The sequence below is a fragment of the Saccostrea cucullata genome, unplaced genomic scaffold (genome assembly GCF_032062105.1).
Source record: "Saccostrea cucullata isolate Sc308-1 unplaced genomic scaffold, CSIRO_AGI_Scuc_v1 ctg8919, whole genome shotgun sequence".
NCBI classification, from domain to species: domain Eukaryota; kingdom Metazoa; phylum Mollusca; class Bivalvia; order Ostreida; family Ostreidae; genus Saccostrea; species Saccostrea cuccullata.
This window is the reverse complement of record NW_026936803.1, coordinates 1-21,825: the sequence shown is the minus strand read 5'-3', so window position 1 is coordinate 21,825 and position 21,825 is coordinate 1. Positions and strand designations below refer to the sequence as shown.

The 21,825-nt window shown below is 34.5% G+C and overlaps 2 long non-coding RNA genes across 5 annotated transcripts in view; both read left to right on the top strand.

The window, feature by feature from the left end:
- Positions 1–21,713, top strand: part of LOC134246636 (uncharacterized) — a 53,837-nt gene extending 32,124 nt beyond the window's left edge. Inside the window, exons 1-6 of one of the 4 annotated variants that reach the window (XR_009987662.1) lie at positions 16,697–16,778; positions 17,646–18,077; positions 19,217–19,288; positions 20,653–20,793; positions 21,264–21,349; positions 21,608–21,713. This is a non-coding gene — a long non-coding RNA (uncharacterized LOC134246636). Of the gene's footprint in view, positions 1–16,696; positions 16,779–17,645; positions 18,078–19,216; positions 19,289–20,652; positions 20,794–21,263; positions 21,350–21,607 lie in introns of those variants that run through there. The other 3 variants (XR_009987664.1, XR_009987665.1, XR_009987663.1) reach the window with 3 other exon arrangements.
- Positions 7,125–15,253, top strand: LOC134246635 (uncharacterized). The gene is made up of 3 exons (XR_009987661.1): positions 7,125–7,209; positions 13,595–13,691; positions 14,762–15,253. It is a non-coding gene; the product is annotated as an uncharacterized LOC134246635 (long non-coding RNA).
- Positions 21,714–21,825: the final 112 nt, after the last annotated feature.

Sequence of the window (21,825 nt, the reverse complement as noted above, 5' to 3'; positions counted from 1 at the left end):
AGTATTGCCTTGTATTTCTGTAGGTTGGACAACTGGAGTATTGCTTTGTATTTCTGTAGGTTGGACAACTGGAGTATTGCTTTGTATTTCTGTAGGTTGGACAACTGGAGTATTGCCTTGTATTTCTGTAGGTTGGACAACTGGGGTATTGCCTTGTATTTCTCCAACTGGAGCTGTTGGGATGGAGTCCCGAGACATTTTCCCTAAAGGTGTCTTTCCAAGAATTCTGATGGAGCCTGGAGCAGAGTTTGGAGATATTTTAGCTTTCCGTGTTCTTCCAAGGATTGTCTATTGGTCTTGAGATAGACTCGGGAGATATTTTCACTTTTCATGTGAGATAGACTCGGGGGATTTTAATGTAGGATCAATCACATCACATGTAACTTACTGGAATTGTAGCTTCACACATGTTAATATATGGGATTGTAACAACATACTTGACATATGGGCCATAGCAATTTATTGTAGCAATAATTTTACAGACTTATTTATTTTTGTATTGTGCACATGGCATTTTCAATAATTGATCTGGGATTATTTGACTATTATATAGCTTTGGAAATTCTTAGCAGTATTATATACACACATATCATTTTTTATTCGCTAATATCTCTTATTAGGAGATTACAGTTGTTGTTTTAAATACTTTTCTGGATGCATTTTAGGTTTCTGATGTTATTTGCTTATTTTGAAGGAGGTGGCTATGAAAGAGGAGGGGGGGGGGGGGGGGTAGTTGGTGGCAATTGAACCATAGCAAAATGTTATTTTGATATTATCTAAATATAAGTATTAAAGATTTTGCTTTGTTTATTTCTTTTCATGTTGTTGACTTACATGTATCTATAGATAGTAACAGTAATGAATTTTGCAGGCAAACCTGAAATTGTCTTTAATGTTTTTGATCTCTTTACATGTACCCCAAGTACTTCATAAAGTAGGATAAAAGAAAAAAAATTATTGACCAACTTTTTTAGCTCACCTGAGCCAAAGGCTCAAGTGAGCTTTTCTGATCACAATCTGTCCGTTGTCTGTCGTCGTCGTCGTCGTCGTCGTTGTTGTCGTTGTTGTCGTCGTCTTCGTAAATTTTTCACATTTTCCTCTTCTTCTTAAGAACCATTGGGCCAATTTCAACCAAACTTGGCACAAAGTATCCTTAGGTTAAGGGGATTCAAGTTTGTTCAAATGAAGGGCCATGCCCTTTTCCAAGGGGAGATAATCATGAATTTGTTAAAAATTAATGGCATTTTAAAAAAATCTTCTTCTCCAGAACCGCTGGGCCAGGAAAGATGAAACTCATGTGGAAGCATCCTAAGGTAGTGTAGATTCAAGTTTGTTCAAATCATAACCCCCGGGGCAAGGATGGGGCCAAAATGGCCGACCCAAGTTTGACATAGGAATATATAGGAAAAATCTTTAAAAATCTTCTTCTCAAGAACCACTGGGCCAGGAAAGATGAAACTCATGTGGAATCATCCTCAGGTAGTGTAGGTTCAAGTTTGTTCAAATGATGACCCCTGGGGCAAGGGCGGGGCCAAAATTGCTGATCCAAGTTTTACATAGGAATATATAGGAAAATCTTTAAAAATCTTCTTCTCAAGAACCACTGGGCCAGGAAAGATGAAACTCATGTGGAAGCATCCTCAGGTAGTGTTGGTTCAAGTTTATTCAAATGATGACCCCTGGGGCAAGGGCGGGACAAAATGGCTGACTCAAGTTTGACATAGGAATATATAGGAAAAATCTTTAAAAATTTTCTTCTCAAGAAACACTGGGCCAGGAAAGATGAAACTCATGTGGAATCATCCTCAGGTAGAGTAAATTCAAGTTTGTACAAATCATGAGCCCCGGGGCTAGGGCAGGGCCAAAATGGCCGACCCAGGTTTGACATAGGAATATATAGGAAATATCTTTAAAAATCTTCTTCTCAAGAACCACTGGGCCAGGAAAGATGAAACTCATGTGGAATCATCCTTAGGTAGTGTAGGTTCAAGTTTGTTCAAATGATGACCCCTGGGGCAAGGGTGGTAAAATGGCCAATTAAAGTTTTACATAGGAATATATAGGAAAATCTTTAAAAATCTTCTTCTCAAGAACCACTGGGCCAGGAAAGATGAAACTCATGTGGAATCATCCTCAGGTAGTATAAATTCAAGTTTGTTCAAATCATGAGCCCCGGGGCTAGGACAGGGCCAGAATGGCCGACCCAAGTTTTACATAGGAATATATAGGAAATATCTTTAAAAATCTTCTTCTCAAGAACCACTGGGCCAGGAAAGATGAAACTCATGTGGAATCATCCTGAGGTAGTGTAGATGCAAATTTGTTCAAATCATGACCCCCGGGGCTAGGGCGGGGCCGAAATGGCCGACCCAAGTTTTACATAGGAAGATATAGGAAAAATCTTTAAAAATCTTCTCCTCAAGAACCATTGAGACAGGAAAGATAAAACTCATCTGAAATTATCCTTAGGTATTGAAGATTCAGGTTTGTTCAAATAATGACTCCTGGGTCTAGGGTGGGGCCAAAATGGTCGACCTAAGTTTTACATAGGGATATATTGGCAGACCAATATATTTAAAATCTTCTTTTCAAGTACTTCAAAGCCATGATTAGTGATATTTATATGGAATCATCCTAAGGTAGTGTAGATTCTAGTTCAAATCATGAACCCCTGGGGGGATAAAATTCATGCACCCCCCTCCCCCCACCATCACCTCAGTAAACTTTCAGTTCTGATCTGATATGTGCTTGTTCCTAGCCGATGTGCTCAGGTGAGCGCTGTGGCCCCTGGGCCTCTTGTTTAGGTGTGCATTTGCTGCGGAGAATTAAATTCTTCTCAGGGCTTAGAACTGTTTTTAAATTAATTATGTAAATATTTGTAGAGACTTGAAGAATATATGTTGCGTTTTATGATTCATGAATTAAACTTGGTCAAAGATGATGTTTCAAGACATGCAAAGCATTTTACAATGCATATTTGGATGCTTGCATTTGACACTGTTAATATCTAGAAGTATACTCATGACACAGACTACAGTACAGTGCAGGCTGCTTTAATGTAATGGATATTCTAGAAATCATACTTGCATATGTTCACCTACACATATTGATGCTGGTAATCTTATGCTTTGTATACTAGAAGCCTTATGCTTTGATTACTGGTAATCTTAATGCTTTGTATACTGACTGGTAGCCTCATGCTTTGTATACTGGTAGGCTGAGCCTCATGCTTTGTATCTAGTAATCTTAATCCTTTGTATACAAGTAGTTTTATGCTTTGTATTCTGGTAGCCTTATGCTTTGTATTCTGGTAGCCTTATGCTTTGTATGCTGGTAATCTTAATGCTTTGTATACTAGTAGTCTTATGCTTTGTATGCTGGTAAACTTAATGCTTTGTATACTGGTAGCCTCATGCTTTGTATCTAGTAATCTTAATCCTTTGTATACAGGTAGTCTTATGCTTTGTTTTCTGGTAGCCTTATGCTTTGTATACTGGTAGCCTTATGCTTTGTATACTGGTAATCTTATGCTTTGTATAAGAGTATCTTTATGCATTGTTTGCTCGTAATCTTAATGTTTTGTATGCTGGTAATCTTAGGTTTTGTATACTGGTAAACTTAATGCTTTGTATACTGGTAGCTTCATGCTTTGTATACTGGTAGCCTTATGCTTTGTATACTTGTAGCCTCATGCTTTGTATTCTGATAGCCTTATGCTTTGTATACTGGTAGCCTTATGCTTTAAATTCTGGTAGCCTTATGCTTTGTATACTTGTAGCCTTATGCTTTGTATTCTGGTAGCCTTATGCTTTGTAAACTGTTACTTATGCTTTGTATACGAGTATCTTTATGCATTGTATGCTGGTAGTCTTATGCTTTGTATACTGATACTGGTAGCCTTATGCTTTGAATACTGGTAATATTATGCTTTCTATACTTGTGCCTTATGCTTTGTATGCTGGTAATCTTGTGCTTTGTATGTTGGTAGTCTTATGCTTTGTATACTGCATTTTACCTATATCTACACTATTTCATCATAACTTGCTTTTCTTACATGTCAATAATCAGCTTTGCTCATGGGATACATCCACCTTAGGCTTTGTTTTCAGGTGCTCTGGTATTCCAGGGTTTTGTGTATGTTCAATTTATTTCCATCATTTATATGTCAGAGCTGTAATTATCTGTTGCAATTTTTTTATGTAAATAAATATGTTGATGAATTTTGTTTTCTGTTCTATAAATTTTTATGGACAGTTCTTGTCTATCATGAAATGCCTTAGAAACTAATAGGCCTTTATACATAGGAGCAGTATGGCACAATGGTTGGATCATTTGTTGTAAAGTTATGTCTGAGTACTAGGACTTGTTCCTAAAAATATCTCAGGTTTTAATCTTGGGTATCCCCCCAAGAGACATACCGGTATATTAAAGAACAGTCTTTCAGACCAGGCACTGGGTGCCCAGTATAATGAAGTTCAAATCTGCAGTCCTCCAACGTCAAGTGGTGATATACCAGTATCTCAATATCGTGGACCTATTTGTATCAAAGCCGAATTGGATCAAGATGTACAATGTTCTGATTGTAATTCAAAGTCTAATGGCTATTAAAGAGAACAGACTTTAAATGAATTTCATATTATAAATTCTTTTAATTTGTTGGGGTGGCCAACTTTTTCAAAGCCAACTTACTATCACCTCAATTTTTTTCCTTACAAACCTTGCTTTCACTATACTATGGTTATGAAGTGGGGGAGCCAACCATGCCATCTATGAACATTTACTATAGTAAAGGTTATGTTGGGGTTAAAAATGTACTGACACCCCCCCCCCCCCCCGGATACTACGTCCCTGGCATTCCAGATTGGAGATTGAAGGAAAAAAATCTGTAAATGAAATAAAAGAGGATTGTTGTTTTATTTTATTGTATATTTCATACAAAGGGATTGGTAACAAGTTATTGCCACTTTAAAAAATCTTTTACACTCGTTTACATGGTTATTTTTACTCAATTTTACGAGTCACCATTGAAATCACAGTAAGATAAGAGAAAAGCTTCTATATCTAAAAAAAATTCAAACAATAACATTTAAAGGAATATATAGGCCTTATCCCGCAGAGGCAGATTGAAAGGGGCATATTGAACTTGGGGGGAGGGGATGGGGCTTAACCAACAAAAAAGGTCAGCCATAGTTTTCAATGCCTATATTATGTCTAACTTTGCAATAAAAGTGTGTGAGTGGGGGGATGGCTATGCACCTGTTGTCATGGCAACACAAACAAACAAAAAAAACACCCCACCCACCCCCAAAAAACTGTGTTGGTGCACTCCAACAAACTAGTTACATGAGAATTTAGACAAAAGTGTAACGTGAAGGGGTCACCCATCCAAGGGTTAAACAGACTCGCCGTTGCTTAACTAGCCTGAAATAGAGAGAAACTCTACCGCATCACTTGAAAAGCTAACTCATTAGCGGGACAGTATAAGTTCCCAATATACTGTCTGCTAAAAAAAGCATTCAATATTAAAGAGCATTCATTTGGTTTATCTTTTAAATTTGTCTACACCAAAGTTGTCTTTAAAAATTAAAAATTCAATATTTCTTAAACTTTTATAAAATAGTAATTCGTTGTTGAATAAAACGCATGCATTAACATTAAATCCATTAGAAGTTCATCGGTTTTTTTGATAGAAATATGTCCATGACACACAGCTAGGCCATTCCAACAAATCCTCTAAAGCTGAATTTTTAGCGCGGTCAGAGACCAGAAAAGCTTATGCGATAGTATAAGGTGTCCGTCGTCCGTCTCTCTGTCTGTCTGTAAACAATTTTTCAAAATGCTACTCCTCCTACTGTTTAGAATTTCTGTGAAATTCCTTTAAAATGCTATTCCTCCTACAGTTATGATCTGATTTCAATATAACTTGGCACACAAGTAGTCTACATTAAGATACATAGAATAGTGCATCAGATTTTGATTTTGATGAACGGTGTTGCCATGGTTACTAAAAATAGAAATGCCTGAGAAATTCCTTTAAAAAGCTACTCCTTCTACAGTTGTGGTCTGATGGCAATGGCTTCTTTTCTCATCCTTTGTTATAGGTACAAACCAGTAAAGCTACAGTCTCGACAGAGACTTCTGGTTCAGAATTTAATACGAGGGACATTTTATTGGAGGTGGGGATATACATGTACTAGTTTATCATTTAGAGAGCTGCAGTGATCATAGCTGCCTTTAGTGTAAATCCGACTGCTGTGTAAAAACCTTGAAGTGTAAAAAAGTTAATGAAGTTGCTCAAACAACTTTTTGCCATAGGCACTTGGGGTATGGAACCCCCCCCCCCTTTTCCATTTTTTTTTTCTTTTTAAATCAGGATTCAAGTCATCTTTTTCCTCTTTTTCTATTCTAATATGCACTATATGTTATCAAAAATGCAACTCTTTCGTCTCTACAAGCTGTTTTTAAAAATGCCGTTTTCCACTGATACATATAAAGAGAGAAGGCTTGCAACTCTTTTTAGTCATCCGCCTCACCACGCTCAAACTTCGCTCGATTATCTATCTAAATCAGTATAAAACATGGGATATGCATACATCAATAAATTTGTTATACATTCCTCTTCCTTTTCACATTTCCATTTAATTTTTTATATGCCCCCGATTTGTAAATATTTCGATGAAATCGGGTAAATTTTGTTCATGTGCATCAACCGGGACGGAAGTACCAAAGAACGATAACTCTATTTTACAAATGTTCTGCATTATAAAAAAATCAGGATTTGTAATAACAATATTGTGATATTTGGTTGATTATATCGTGTGTTAAAAGTGAATCTGTATCCATCAGAATCTACTAGTTACAGCTTTTTTTGTGATATATCGAACTTACCGTTACATGTAACATGAAGAGAAAATTCGGGATTGAATCCCTCTCGAATTTAATGTTCCGAATAACATTTACACATTATGATTACGCCCGAAAATACCGAGTACTACCGTCCCGGTTGATGCACATGAACAAATAATATAATATGTTCTGTAAAGCTACGGGCTTGTGTAAAATACGCAGTCATTGTAATGAAAACTATACATGTAGACATAAACTTTGGATTTAGCACACAGTATTCATTACATTTCTTTTAACGTAGAACCTACTTCGTATGACATCATAACTTGTAAATGTGTTAAACCTGTGCTAACCCACTAAGACGTCTTAATTAATTCAATGCCGCTTTTTCCCGTACTTGACAGCTTCAATAAAAATGGTAGAAAATACTGCATTTTGAAATTCACAGAATTCAATCATGCCAACATAATCTTGATTCAATTCATATATTTTTTGGTTTATAATGCTTAATGGCAATATATTTCTGGAATAAGAGAAAAAATGTAGTTACCTTTTTTTTTTTTACTAGATCTAGACTTGAAGTTGACAAACCCAAGACTATCTAGTGTAATGAAATTACAATGTACTTGTATACAACTTTCGTAATAATTTGAATGGTATGTAACCATTTTGAAGGAATGCATAAATCGTAAGAAATCTTTAGTTGCCAGCTATATAGTGTAATATCTTGATGAAATGTGTCTAAGTGAAAGATGTACGTGTTGTAGATCGTTTGATCGTGTGTACATTTTTGTGATATCTATAATGAAATGATGTGCATTCCTTTTAACAATTATTTGTTACCTATTCATATTCTTGGTGTTTGATTACAATTTTTCTATTAAATATTATCTTTTTAAAGAAAAAGTACAATTTCTGATAAATATTCAATCTGAAAGTAACCCCAAACAGTCATTTAATAATTAAATCCCGTGTAAGTGCAAAAAGGTCAAGAATATGAATATCTATGGCACGCCAAATTCACAAAAATGAGATAAACCTAGTTTCACAATTGATAAACTAGGTTTATCAACTGTAAACTATAGTTTACAAACCGTAAATTATAGTTAACGATTCATTAAGTATAGTTTTCATCTGTAAAACTATATTTAACGGTTGTTAACTATAGTTTATGAATGTTAATCTAAGTTTATCTGTCTGTAATAAAGCGTTAACAATAGATTTTGTTGATAAACATAGATTCACGTTTGTAAACTATAATTTACAATCGTAAACTATAGTTAAGAATTGTTAATCATAGTTTCACAAATCGGAACTATATTTATCAGTTAACAGTTAACTATAGTTAAGAGTTGTTAACCATAGTTTCACAAATCGAATCTATATTTATCAGTTAACAGTTAACTATAGTTAAGAGTAGTAAACTATAGTTTACAAATCGTGAAACTGTATTTATCAGATAATCTATGTTTTGCAATCGCAAATGATTGTTTTCGGTGTTAAGTATAGTTTAAGGTTGTGAAACATAGATTATCGCGTTAACTATGGTTTACAGACGTAAAATATAGATTTACGTCGTTAACTATAGTTTACAGTCCGTAAACTATAGTTTACAACCGATAAACCTAGTTTATCGACTGTGAAACTATGTTTTGCTCATTTTTGTGAATTTGGCGTGCCATAAATATCGGTAAATAGCTTTTATTCGTACGAGGGGAAAGGTATATATTCTAATCATTTTTGTAATCATTTGACTATGTTCTTCATCATATTGAAGATTGAAAACATTGTGACAAAGACGTCTAAAAAATATTTACAAATATAGGGTGAATAATTGACTAAAAATAAAAGGGTTCATTTGACTATTTTTTTTAATAGTGGACTTATCTTTCATGTTTATTGAATAAAAAGAAATTATTCTTGATAAAATATTGTTTAATATTATTCAGTTAAAGAAGTCTATAAACGACGTTGTTTCAAGAAGTATTTTTGTGATTTTTCATATTCCCTTTATGACAAGTAACCCTAAAAATATTTGAAAATGTGAAGTCGCAGTATGTAAATACCATACCAAGTTTCACAGCCTGTTCTAGATTAAAAAACAAGGAAACATATCATGAAATCTTAACTGATTGATAAGCAAGTACTAATTTATCATTTTGAAAAGTTTGAAAATCTTGTCACAAAGACTTTTTCGACATAGGTTCTACCTTGATTCTTGTTTTACTCCACCCTTTTACTCAGTTCTGAGTATATTTTTCAGAGAATTTAATATGAAAATCAGAACAAGCATTTTCATTGTTGTAACGTCCTCTTTATAATGTATATTAATATGAAAAGTTAATTGAAGACAATATCTTTTTATGTCCCCGTAATCGAAGATTCGGGGGTATATAGTTTTATCGTGTTCGTCTGTATGTCAGTATGTCCATCTGGCGGTTTGTTTGTCCGCAAAAACCTTAACCTTTATCATAACTTTTCATTTATTGGAGCTATGACTTTCATATTTAATATGTATATTCCTTGTGTCAAGACCTTACTTTGGGTACCACATAATTTGACCTTTTGACCTTTACCTTAGAGTTAATCCCATTTTACACAAAAATGCCAAATTTTTACTTTGGCTATAACTTTTAAACGTTAGATACTAGTATTCTCATACTTCAAATATGTAGTTTTTTGGCATTACCTTTCATTGGATACTGAAAACATTGACCTTTTGACCTTGACCTTGGAGTTTTCCGTACTTATGATTTTTTTTACCTTGGCCATAATTTTGAACGGTTAAGGCTAGGGTATTCATACGTCACATATGTTATCCTTGTTACATTAAACATTTTTTTTTAAGAAATCATCAACTTTGACCTTTGAGTTTGACCATGTTGACCTACCATTCAAAAACTTATCCTTAGCCATTACTTTTGAACAAGTGGTGCTAGGCTTTCCTATTTTGCAGTTGTATTTCTTGTGAGAAGACCCTACTTTATGTAACAATATATTTAAATTGGATTTAAGAAAAGTTTAATCTTCGCTATGTTGCCATACAGGGGCATAGCTGTGTTACAAACACATCTTTTTATATATGAGGATTTGCGGATAAGAGATGGATACCTCAAAGCGTAACAGACGGACGGACGGACATCCCAATCATTATATACCCTCCCGCTTTTCAAGCGGAGGATATAATAATATATAGTACTGCTGATATTATTTGTCAGTTCGATGATTTGCACCATCAAAAAAAAAAAAAAACCAATGTTTACCTAACCCTTAAGGCTTGATAAATCTTTTACTCATTTTGATTCCGAACAATTGCATTTACCTTCAAATATAGCTATAATTGTATAATGTTACGAGATCAACATATCATCAGTTTATTCCCAATAAGCTCAGGGGCCCATTTTACAAAAGGCTTTACGACTTAAGACCAAATTTATTTCTTCATATAACCTTTTGATTAACATTTTATAAAAAATTATTTTAAATTTTATAAAAGGAATGTGGTAGGATATTTTTACACGAACAATTTTAAAGAGAATGATTAATTTTTTAAAATTTTACAATCGTCTAAAGTTTTTGGTCTTAGTCGTAAGTTCGTATGTAAAACGGGCCCCAGGTGAGCATTTTGACCAATATGCTTCTTTATCCAATTTTTTTTTGCCCCCTAAAAATTTTAGCTTTAATCTACAGGGGGTCATTTTTCTACGGGGGTCATTTTTCTTCACGTGGGTTCTGCAAATTTTTAGGGAAGTGACACTTTTTCTACGGGCAAAAGGGTCATTTTTCTACGTCGAATAATGACCGGGGGTCATTTTTCGACGTCGAAAAATGACCCCCGGGGGTCATTTTTCTTTGGGGGTCATTATTCGTCTTTACACCGGCAATTCCTGCAAACGTTAAGATTGTCATCAATTAAAATAGTATTTTCAAATGTTCATCAGCATCACACATATTTTTAAAGCAATCCTTAAAATTGAATTTCACATTAGTAATTATTAATAACAAGTGCAAAATAGTTACTTACATTTCACTGGTTAACATTCTTGCGTTCACTTACAGATCCGGACATATCTGCTCTAGCTGTTCAAGCCCGCCAATTCCTATAAAAGTTAAGGTCGTCATCAATTACAATTGTTTAATCAGCTACCTGGTACCAATAATTTGAAAGCCTACATGCAGGCCATTACAATGTTGTGTATTTCACATTATTAATTATTTCAATAACAAAAACAAAAGCTATACTTACATTGAAAGGATTAAAATTCTTGCTTTCACTTAAACAGACACATACTAGTACGCTTTGAATTGTTAAAGTGCGCGGTTAAAAGATGACGGTTTCCTTGGAGACCTATAGTCACCTGCCGAGCCAGTGAATTTCACCAGTTCAACCTATTTATTTTGGAGCCCAAAACTTGCAAAACACAGCACTTTAAATTTGATTCAATGATGCTAAATATAGAATCTACCAAAATATAAAATTATTATATGTATTTCACAGACTTATAAGGATTGTCTCATAATTTCCATTCAATATATGATATAGATCACATGTTTATAATTAGTTGCTTATTACATTACCATCGATTTACAATAGATAAATCTAAATTGATGAATACTTTTCGCAACATTGGGCCAACGTTGGACCAGCATTTCATCTCAAACATTACAAGCTACTTGTACATGTACTAGTAATCCAGTATTCCTAGTATTGGACCAACTCCAGTTCAGTCAAGCACGCCGAACACAGAGCAATGCATCATTATATTGTCAACATGTATTAAGCTGGGCCAACGTTGGGCCAACATTGAATAACCAACAATAAGTGGCAATGTTTTGCCACTAACGTGTACTCAGTTAGACCTACGTTGGGCCAACATTTCATATTTAACACACAATGGTCTTAATCCATGTCAACATTTACTCGGTTGGACCTATGTTGGGCAAACATCTTAATGTCCAACACCAAATCGCTATGTTTCTTGTCAACATGTAACTACTATGGGCCAATATTGGGCCAACATCACATGCCCAACACCGTTGGTTTAGCTTTCATGCCAACGTAAATGAACGTTGAACCAACGTTGGGCCAATATCACATGCCCAACACCGTTGGCTTAGCTTTCATGCCAACGTAAGTGAACGTTGGACCAACGTTGGGCCTACATCTGTTCCCCAACGCCAACACTCCACCAACCATATAACCAAAAACCAACGTTGGCCCAACGGAGTCATGCTATCTGGGTATGCATTCTAATGTTTCAAGTAATTGTGAAAGTGATATCTGGAATCTAAACAAGCTAAAGACTTCACTTTTATTTTTTGCCACATAATGTCTAACATATATATATTTTTAGGGACGTCTATTCTGTAACGTGAGACTTACAAGTGGAGATATTGTTTACAATGATTACAGCTGCAGAACTGTAGCTCTCCGAAAAATATATATATTGATAGACCGGAGAGATACAGTGCAACCCAATGAAAAAAAAAAGTGTATATTTATTGCGCACAAAAAAAGTGCGCTCGGTTCTAGATTCATTCTTCAAAATTCTTATCTCATTTGCAAAAAAGTTAGAGACTCTTCTATCAATTACTTTCGTAGTTTACATCTGCACGAAGCGTGTCTGACCGAATTATCTTTCAAACCAAAATGCCAGTATAAACAGACGTAATTTTCGATGATTGTTCTGCTCTAATTTTGTTGCGTGGATCCTGCAGTCCAAGCAGTAAATATATAAGCAAAGTTAAACAGGATGCCATGAGCATAAGACAGGCTACGCATGCGTGAGAATGCTGGAGAGTTCGCAATCGCATTATCTCGGGTCTTTCCGTCAGAGGTCGGAAAAACAACTTAGCCAGTCGGAAAGGCCCGAGAATGTGCGATTGGGAGAGTTCGCCCCCTTGCTAAGACAGCTCACCCGTGAATTCGCCTTATTCGAGAATATACCTTGTTCATTGGCAAATTTCGCTTTTAAACCTGCATATTGTATTTATTTATTGGCGCTCTTAGACATATACTTATATGCAAACTTATAAATTAATTCTATGGCAGATTTATTTTAAAAGTGGGAAGAACTTGACTTTATCGGCATTTGTTTTGTACATAAAGGCTTGCAAATATAATTCGATATACAGCAATCCAAGTATAGCGTGATACAGGCCTGTAGCAAGAGTTTTCCATATGGAGAGGGGGGGGGGCTGGAAAAAAAAACATGCGAACTTGTGCTACACGTGTACCATCAAACATATTTTTCAAATTATAGATTTCTTCCGTATAAATCCAGAACAGATGTCAAGTCCCAGCCATTATGGGGTACATGTATCATTTAACAGTGCCGGATCCAAGAATTTTGTAACGGGGGGGGGGGGGGGCAGTAGAAGTACGAAGTTCAGGTGGCTGTACCGAAGCTCCCAGTGGGTCTAAGGCAAGGTCCTTTTTGTTTTGTTTATTTTGTTGTTTTTTTTTTTACTATTATGAGATTTTTTTGCCTTTATCATGTTTATGTCAGGATGATGGACGTATATTTATAAAATTTTCAAACGGGGAGGGGGAAGGGATGCACGCCCGGCGCGCCGGATCTGGATCCTCCTTTGATCAATATAACCCAATTCTTAAAAATGTCAAAACTATTTAGGCCAATCGGAGATAACATTTAACAATTTTGCTATGAAAATACTGTCAGTCAAAGTAGGCAGATCATAATAGAAACTGTGATCAAACTTATACATGAATATTCACTAAACCTAGCAGGCGCGTAGCTGCCTATACGCAAGTACGCAAGTGCGTACACATCATTTTCAAAAAAAAAAAAAAAAAAAAAAAAAGAGGGATAAAAGAAAAGAAGGTATGGAATGCCATATACGACAGTCAACTACTTACTGCCAACTGCTGACTGCTTACTGCCAACTGTCAGCTGCTTACTGCCAACTGCCATACATATTTCAATAAATTTTATATTTATATTGATATCTATATGAATTTTCAAAAAGAAGAGGAAGAAAAACAAACAGGCGCGGATCCAGGACATTTTTTCAAGAGGTCACCCTGCATGGTAAAATTAAATTGACTAAATGACCATTATGTTTTAATTTTTGTACTATTCAATACATGTATATGCCATTGATAAAGTACATTGTTTATTTTTTATTTTCTTTTTTGAAATAGAGTAATGACTATTTTTTGCTTTTAATCTTTAAAGAAGTAACCCCCCCCCCACCCGGAGACAACAAAACCTTTGAAGAGAGAGAGAGAGAGAAAAAAAAAGATTTTTCGTTTCGCAGATAAAGATGTTTCGAAAATAAATTTACATTTTCCATTATATTCTATAGTTAAAAAGATTCCTCAAATTAAAGATGTATATCTCTGCGTGTTATAATGTTTTACATGCAAAGATCTTGAGGGTGGGGTGGGGGCATTTCAAATTTGTACAGTCATGGGTTAATGTATAAACTAAACGAACTAAAACTGACCTCCGACCCTCCATTTAGAAAACGCCGATCGAACATTTGTATCTATTTGTTTTTACAAATAAGATATGTTTTACATGCGTAGATCTAGAGGGAGATGTCCGGAACACCCCTCTGAAATTTGTAATGATATTTCATGCACAAACTAAAACAACTAAAAGTTATTTAATGTATAAAAAGGGACCTATATATTATAATTATAGATAGAGTGCCCTTAGGGGGGGGGGGGGGGGGGGCGGGCGGGGGGGGGGGGGGGGGCACGAGTGACTCTCTTGAAAAAAATGTTTTAAGTCCGCGGCCGGTTATTTTTTTGAAAATTCACATAAATATCAATATAAAAATAAGATTTATTCAAATATGTGTGACAGTTGGCAGTAAGCAGCCGACGGTTGGTAGTCAGCACTTGGCAGTAAGCAGTTGGCTGTCGTATATGGCATTCCATAAGAAGGAAAAAATGAAAGAGAGAAATTTATTCGGGGAAAAAGAGGCACTACCCGTGTTTCAAATTATTTTGTGTCTTATTGTTTCGATTCAAATTTTATTCAGCATGTCTTCACATTCAAATTTAGTCCTTTTTAAAATCAATTCCAAAAACATCTTTCAACATTCTTGAGGAAAAAAATATTGTTGAACCAAAATTTTCAACTGTAAATCCGCGTAATCCTGATTATCCGGAGAAATATTTGATAAAGGAAAGCGATCTAAGGGACTTTGATCGACAGAAAAAGTTACAAATGTCAAAGAAGACTATACAAGATTTTTAATTTCCGTAGAGGTAATGAATAAATGTCGTTGAATGTCGTTAAACAATCTAAATTATGGTGAACAAAATAAATAATAATATAGCTTCTTTTACTGATGTTACCAATTTAAAGAATTATATAATTGAAGCATTCTCGAATCTTTTCAGCTATCAAATATGAAGGTAATCAAAAGACAACAACACTCCCGTTTTTAAACTCCAATGATAACGATATTGAAATTGCTACTCTGTTTTATCTTAATACACTTGGAAACTTTTTTCCAATACCAATATACGCGTAAATTAAATTGATAAATTATCGTTCTCTTCCCGAAGTATCAATGGAAGCAGTATAACTTAGCTAAGTGTTTGCTCGAGAAAAGTTATATTATCGTGATTTCTTTTGCGAGAAAATGACTGAAACATTTCGAAAAATCCAGGAGCTTCCGGGGGCTTCGCCCCTGGGCCCCCACCAGGGCTTCGCCCTGGACCCACTTGGGGCCTCAAGGCGGCCCCCAGACCCCCGACCGTTTTCTGCGTACACTTCATTACCATGCTGGCTACGCGCCTGCCTAGAAATAGTCCTGAATTGACTGAATTTCGGTTAGAAACACATGCATATGGTTCACGTATTGAAGTCCTTTTTTTAAGGACACCAACTTGTACTAGTATTGTCTTATGCATGGACTTTGAGATTGAACACTGTTCGTTATCTCCATATCCTTTTTTGAGATGATAGTTTTAAAAACATGGAAAAATAAATCGAGAAACAGCGCACTTTTTTGTGCACAATAAATATACAGTTTTTTCAATGAATCAGTGGCACTGAAGCTCTCCGGTCTGTCAATTTTTTTTCGGGGAGCTACAGTTCTGCAGCTTCAATAATTTTTGCATTCTTATATTTTGCTTCATAAGCGCTAAATAGCAAATGAAAACGGAAATACAGGTATAACATGGCTAATATAATATTTTTATTATAACCCCCCTTCCCCCGGCATTTTGAATAATTTACTGTAAATGGATTAATTTAGCCTATATGAAATTTTCATACGCTTGGGTCAAGGATACTGTATTTTTTCTATATAATGTATTGTCGAGGAAATTGGAACTTTCTCGTAACATTTTGTTTCAGTGTGCAGTGTTAATTTTTAGTTTTTTGTCCACCTTTCTTCTTCATATACACTAGAATGTCACAAAAAATTCGATTTCATTCACGCTTTAAAAATGACACATCTCACTGTATACTAAAAAGAAACCTTAACTTTCATTATAAAAAAAGTAAAAATTGCGTATCAGTATGCACTTATTTAATGACTACAAGGTAAACAGTCAATAATGACGTTCGACAAGGAGAAGATTCTGAAGAAGAAAAAAATACCACTCCAATGCTCTTTATTGTATCGAGCTATAACTCTGAAACTAATGTGAGTAGCACGTGATTTGTGAGCGTACATATTGTAACAATCACTAGTTAAACCTTTTGGGTACCCCTTGTTTTGTTTGCAAGAATTACCCTTCAAACACCTCACCGTTAGCACCCAGGATTCTTTGCAAACTTTTGGCCGACGGGTAACAATAGCTTGAGGTCATTCCCGGCAGAGCTTTCCAGCGTGCAAGACACAGAGTTATGGGACAGGGTAGAATTTGTTAATTTTTGCACTGGCATATACCTGAAACTTACTGTAGGTTTACAATAACCAATTTGTACGGGAAACAGACCCAGGTGAGTATATTTTGCAGTATTTTAAAGTTATGTTTAATGTTATTTTAACATTCGTTCAATCAGTGTATCTTGGCAGGCACTCATCTGTGAATTACTTGTGTGTGTGTGTGTGTTCAGGTTAGACGTTAGCATTAGAGTGTTTGAATAGGATATCTTGTCAGAAGTCTGACCGCTGTTAGAGAAATTCTATGTATGTTAGAGAACAGCCTGTTTCCTTATTTTATTGTGTTTTTGTTCACCAGTTGTTCACTGTATTACTTTTTCATTTTAATAAGTGAGCGATAGTAAATGACCGGAAATATTTTCAACCATTCTGTATGTAGGTCAACTGTAAACATCCCGCTTTAATGATTTTGAAATTACATGTATTTTAGTAGCATTTCCAATGACCGCGGGGTGGGGGGGGGGGGGACGACAACTCCAATATCCCCCATAAACCACTTACAAATGTAAGGATGACTCGTTTTGTTATATAGAGTGGGTTAATACGATTTTTTTTTCAGTTTTTAAATAAATGAAAGTGTTTGTTTTGTAACATTTTGGTTTTTTTTTTCTGATGGTATGGATTACAAAACAAATAATTTACTAAAAGATAGTTTATGAAATTAAAAAAAATCGAAAAGTTCAGTGGGTCTTTATTTATGGGGGGGAGCTGTCCTCAAGCACCTGTGCATTGTCCAAGTGTAAAAGTATAACCTTCAACTTTAAAAGTAAGTGCTCCTCGCAAATTTTCTATGTGTGCTACTGGAGCACTACATCTATATTATAAAATAATCGCCAGAAGCTGTTTTACTTGAACATCAATGTGTTTGTTTCTTGTTAACCTGTGATAAATTCAAGTTCCAATCCCCATGCATTTCATTTCAGTTATCAGGTTATGCTGTGGGCCAATCCCTACCCCGTTTGAATAATTCCAGGATCCTCTTGTGATACTTGTCCACAGTCTGTAATTATAGTCTTTCTATATTTCATGTGTCTGTAATTTTGTCGTTCAATTTTTTTCAAATTATCATCAATAAAGGAAAAAAATATATTCGAAAAAAATCAACCAAAATATAATTTGGCAAAAGCAGTTTGTGATCAGAAAGATTTCATTGGGAATCATTTTTAATCCTTGAATTTTAACATCTATTCATTATTCAATTCAATTTGCAATTACCATTACTATAATATAAGTATTTTTTTTTCATGTTTAAAATGCATCGGGATCGAAATGTCAAACTCCAGTCATGTGGAAGCGCGCCAAGTAAGGATCAAACGACCATCACAACAAAAGATTGAGCAAGAGGATAGCTACAGGTGAATCTATTTTAACAATTTAAAATAAAATAATTTGAAAAGAAATAGTAAAATATACTCAGATAGATATAAACAAACTTTAGAAGGGTTGGCTTTAAGTTAATAATTAAAAAAACAAAAAGGTTAATAACTCGGTGACAGTTTAGAGCTCAAACAATGTTCTCATCGTTTTATTTGAAAGAATTAAAAATAAAAGTGGTTTAATATAGAGCCTTTCACCATAAATCTTGTAAGTAGGTCATGCTTAAAATTTATGAACGGTTCTCTCCTGAGTCCCCTTTTTTTGGGGGGGGGGGGTCTAGCTGCAATAATGTAGCCCTCTCCCTCTTAAGTTTTTTTTTTTTTTAGGGGGGGGGGGGGGGTTCCTGTCTTTAGTCATAAATATTGCTCCCCATTATGAATTTAATTAGACCCAGGTTATTTAAGTGTATGTTGATTCATCCTAAACCCACTTCACTTTAGAACTTTTGCACAAAAATATACAGCTTTGCACAAAAAATGCAAGACTTAGGGATGGTACAGTAATGTCCAAAGATTATAAGAGAATTAGTCTCAGTGTTGGAAAAATTGGTAGAGGATGTGTAATTGACCCATGAAATGTTCATGTAATGGAATTATTTTTCTTAAAAAAATCATGATATTTTTTTAATTTCATCCTAAAAGCTTAAAGAATTGAGTCTGTTAAGTTTATATAAAAAGAAGTACATATGTTTACAACTTCCCCAGCCTTACATCATCTCTAATCAGCAGAAAACACAACATATTGATGTTTTTTGGCAAAACTGGTATTCTAACTTGACTCAAGTGAGTTACTTCTTTGTATAGTCTTAAATAAGTGAAGTAACCTAAAAAAGTTATTTTAAAAAATAACTTGATTCCATGATGTCCCTTACTGATAACCTGTCCTGAAGACATATGCTTGTTTTACTTTTGGAAGAATCTTAAAGGTCTTACGCAAGGAAATAGCCAATCAAAATGAACTTAGTCAATTGAAGTTCCATATATATAGAGAATTTTTTTTTCTTTGTTCATTTTTGGCAATTTGTTTTAGGCATACAGTTTTAAAATTGGACTAATGTACTAGGAATATCATTTCTTTAGCAGAATTATCCCACTGAATTAAAAGGCACTTTTTTCAGGTGCGCATGATGCAACTTCCTGGATGGTGTGTAGGCTGTTTGTCAACATGTGAATCCCACGTGCATTTCGGGGTAGGTATGTTTACTGTCGATTTTCTCTCTTAACAGCAACATAAGGCATATTTTTTCTGATCTCAAATTTTTTTAAAGCATTAATCTTGTTTTTCTCTTTCATGAATTTTTTGCTGAGAGTCTACCGTAAAATCCTGAGTATTGTGCGCATTGTTGTAAAAGACGCACCCCCAACTTTGGGGGTAAAAATCCTGAAAAAACGCTGGTCCTATGTAAAAAGCGCATCCCAAAAACGCAGAAATCAGATGTGACATTACTTGTTCTAGTACATTAACTTAAAATAAAATAAAAAATTTCAAATCACAAACGAGAGTAGAACGTCAGTTTTCTTCACTTTAGATATATTCAAGTGTGCATGAATGAACATTTTAATTTAATGTTTGTAATAGTTATCTAAAAAGAGGTAATAATACTTGATTATTTTCTTTTTAATTATTTCCAATCCAAGCGTGTTAATTATGAATTAGGTCATACCCAAGCGATATTAATGTCGAAAAGTTGGCTTTTAGTAATTAAACAGTTCTTGGTATCCATTGATAATTTTCTTGGTTGTAATTGACTGTTTAAACAAAAACGTTTATATGTGCTTCCACTGCCTAGTGTTTTAATAACGCAGGTGTTGAAGTGAAAATTGTTATATAAACAATGGTCATCCCACTCATGGCCTACGTGACAACTTTGACTGAAGTTAAATATAGCAATGACGTGACAATACAATCCCTAACAAATTGTAACTCAAATCACATATCTTAAATTTAAAACATAAAAATAAGTTATAGAAATAAGAATAAATCAAAAACATCAAAAAGATTATAGCTGTTGACTCATTTATAGGTATTAATTAAATACATCTTTGTCTTAAGCAACATGCTGTTGGTTGATGATATAAGCGCCGGTAGTTCAAAATGGCGGAATATGCAATGGAAATAAAATATAAACAAAGATCGTTTTTCATCAGAATTTGATTTTTGAAACGGTTTTCTTTATGTCAATACTTAGGGTATATGTATATTTCTACAACAGGTAGGACTTACGCATATAACTCTCTAAAATTCGATTAACTTTGACGTAATTGGTTACAAAAGGGTAATCAATTCAAATGGATCAGGAAAATGCATGGTCCTCAACACTGAGAAAGTGACCTGAAAAAAGGGGGATGAATTTTTTTCCGATGTATTGAGTGCATCCCTAATTTTGAACATTTTTCTGACGAAAAAAATGCGCCCAATACTCGAGATTTTACGGTAATAAATTAAATAATTTAATTCAAGCTTTATAGTAATATATAGTGAAATTATTTCCTTGTGTGAGACCTAAAGAGAAACAGATAACTCTCATTTTCACTAAAATTTCTCTGATTTCAGGAGTTGTCTCCCCTTGAAAAGATCAATAATGGCGGATAAACAATGTGGCATGAAGTCTTGTTACCAACCAACAGTTTTGACACCCGTATACCCATATTTCTACCAAATACCTCTGAAACCTTTGTTGTGTTTATCACACAGGTAAGAAAAACAAGATTTTTAATTCAAATAATTTTAATGAGCTAAATAATAAAGAATATAACATTTTTACATGTACAGACTCTCTCGTATAACAAAATGTCACATTTTACACATACAATAATACATTATTCAAATGTCCACATCTTCTCCATTTACACAGTTGAAAATTATCAATGCATAATGAACCATAAAAACAATTATTACATGTAAAATAGTTCACAAAATATATTTTAAATACAAATTTTATACATTTGAAATGCATGTGCATGTCATCAATGCCCCCCCCCCCCCCCTTCACAGTCTTACAACTTCCTTTTTAATTTTGGATCTGTTACTGATTTACTGTAAGTATCTTTAGATTTTTTATCGTACAGCTGATATCTTTTAGATCTGTAGTATTTTCTTTGAAATTTATATTTTAACTGTTTTTGTTTCAATTTAAAGTAATTTTGTCTATTTTGTTGTTTTAGATGATGGACCACTCTACTTCCTTTTACAACAGGTGCCCCTACAGATTCACAAAGTTCCAGTGTTGAGTTTCCATGACCCCTATTCAGTGAGTGTACAACTTAATGTATTCTACTTTCAAAATTTCTACTACTTGTTATACATTTTGGATTTGATTTTAAATATGCCCTATTTACAGATTCAGATTTTTGTGTACAACAGTACAAGTATGATATTTGATTCTATCAAGATTACTTTGTCCTAAAGTCAAATTTATACAGTCTTTTAACAAACATTTGTCTTTTTCTGTCATGTTTAATTCAAAGTCACTAGGCAACACTGAAGATTTCCACATATTGCTTTTCAGTCCATGACAGGAAAAGGAATAATGTTGACAGGAATTTCCGCACTGTCCCTGGTAGCAGGTTATGATGGAACCAACAGCAGTAGACAGAGCATGCTTCATTAAAGGTAAGTTCCCAGGGTGGTGTTTGTAGGAATTCTTGTATTCAGTCCTGCATCATTGTTCATGGCAAATTTTCTCTTCATGAATTTTCTTATGGTCTTGGTTCTTCCTGGAAAGAC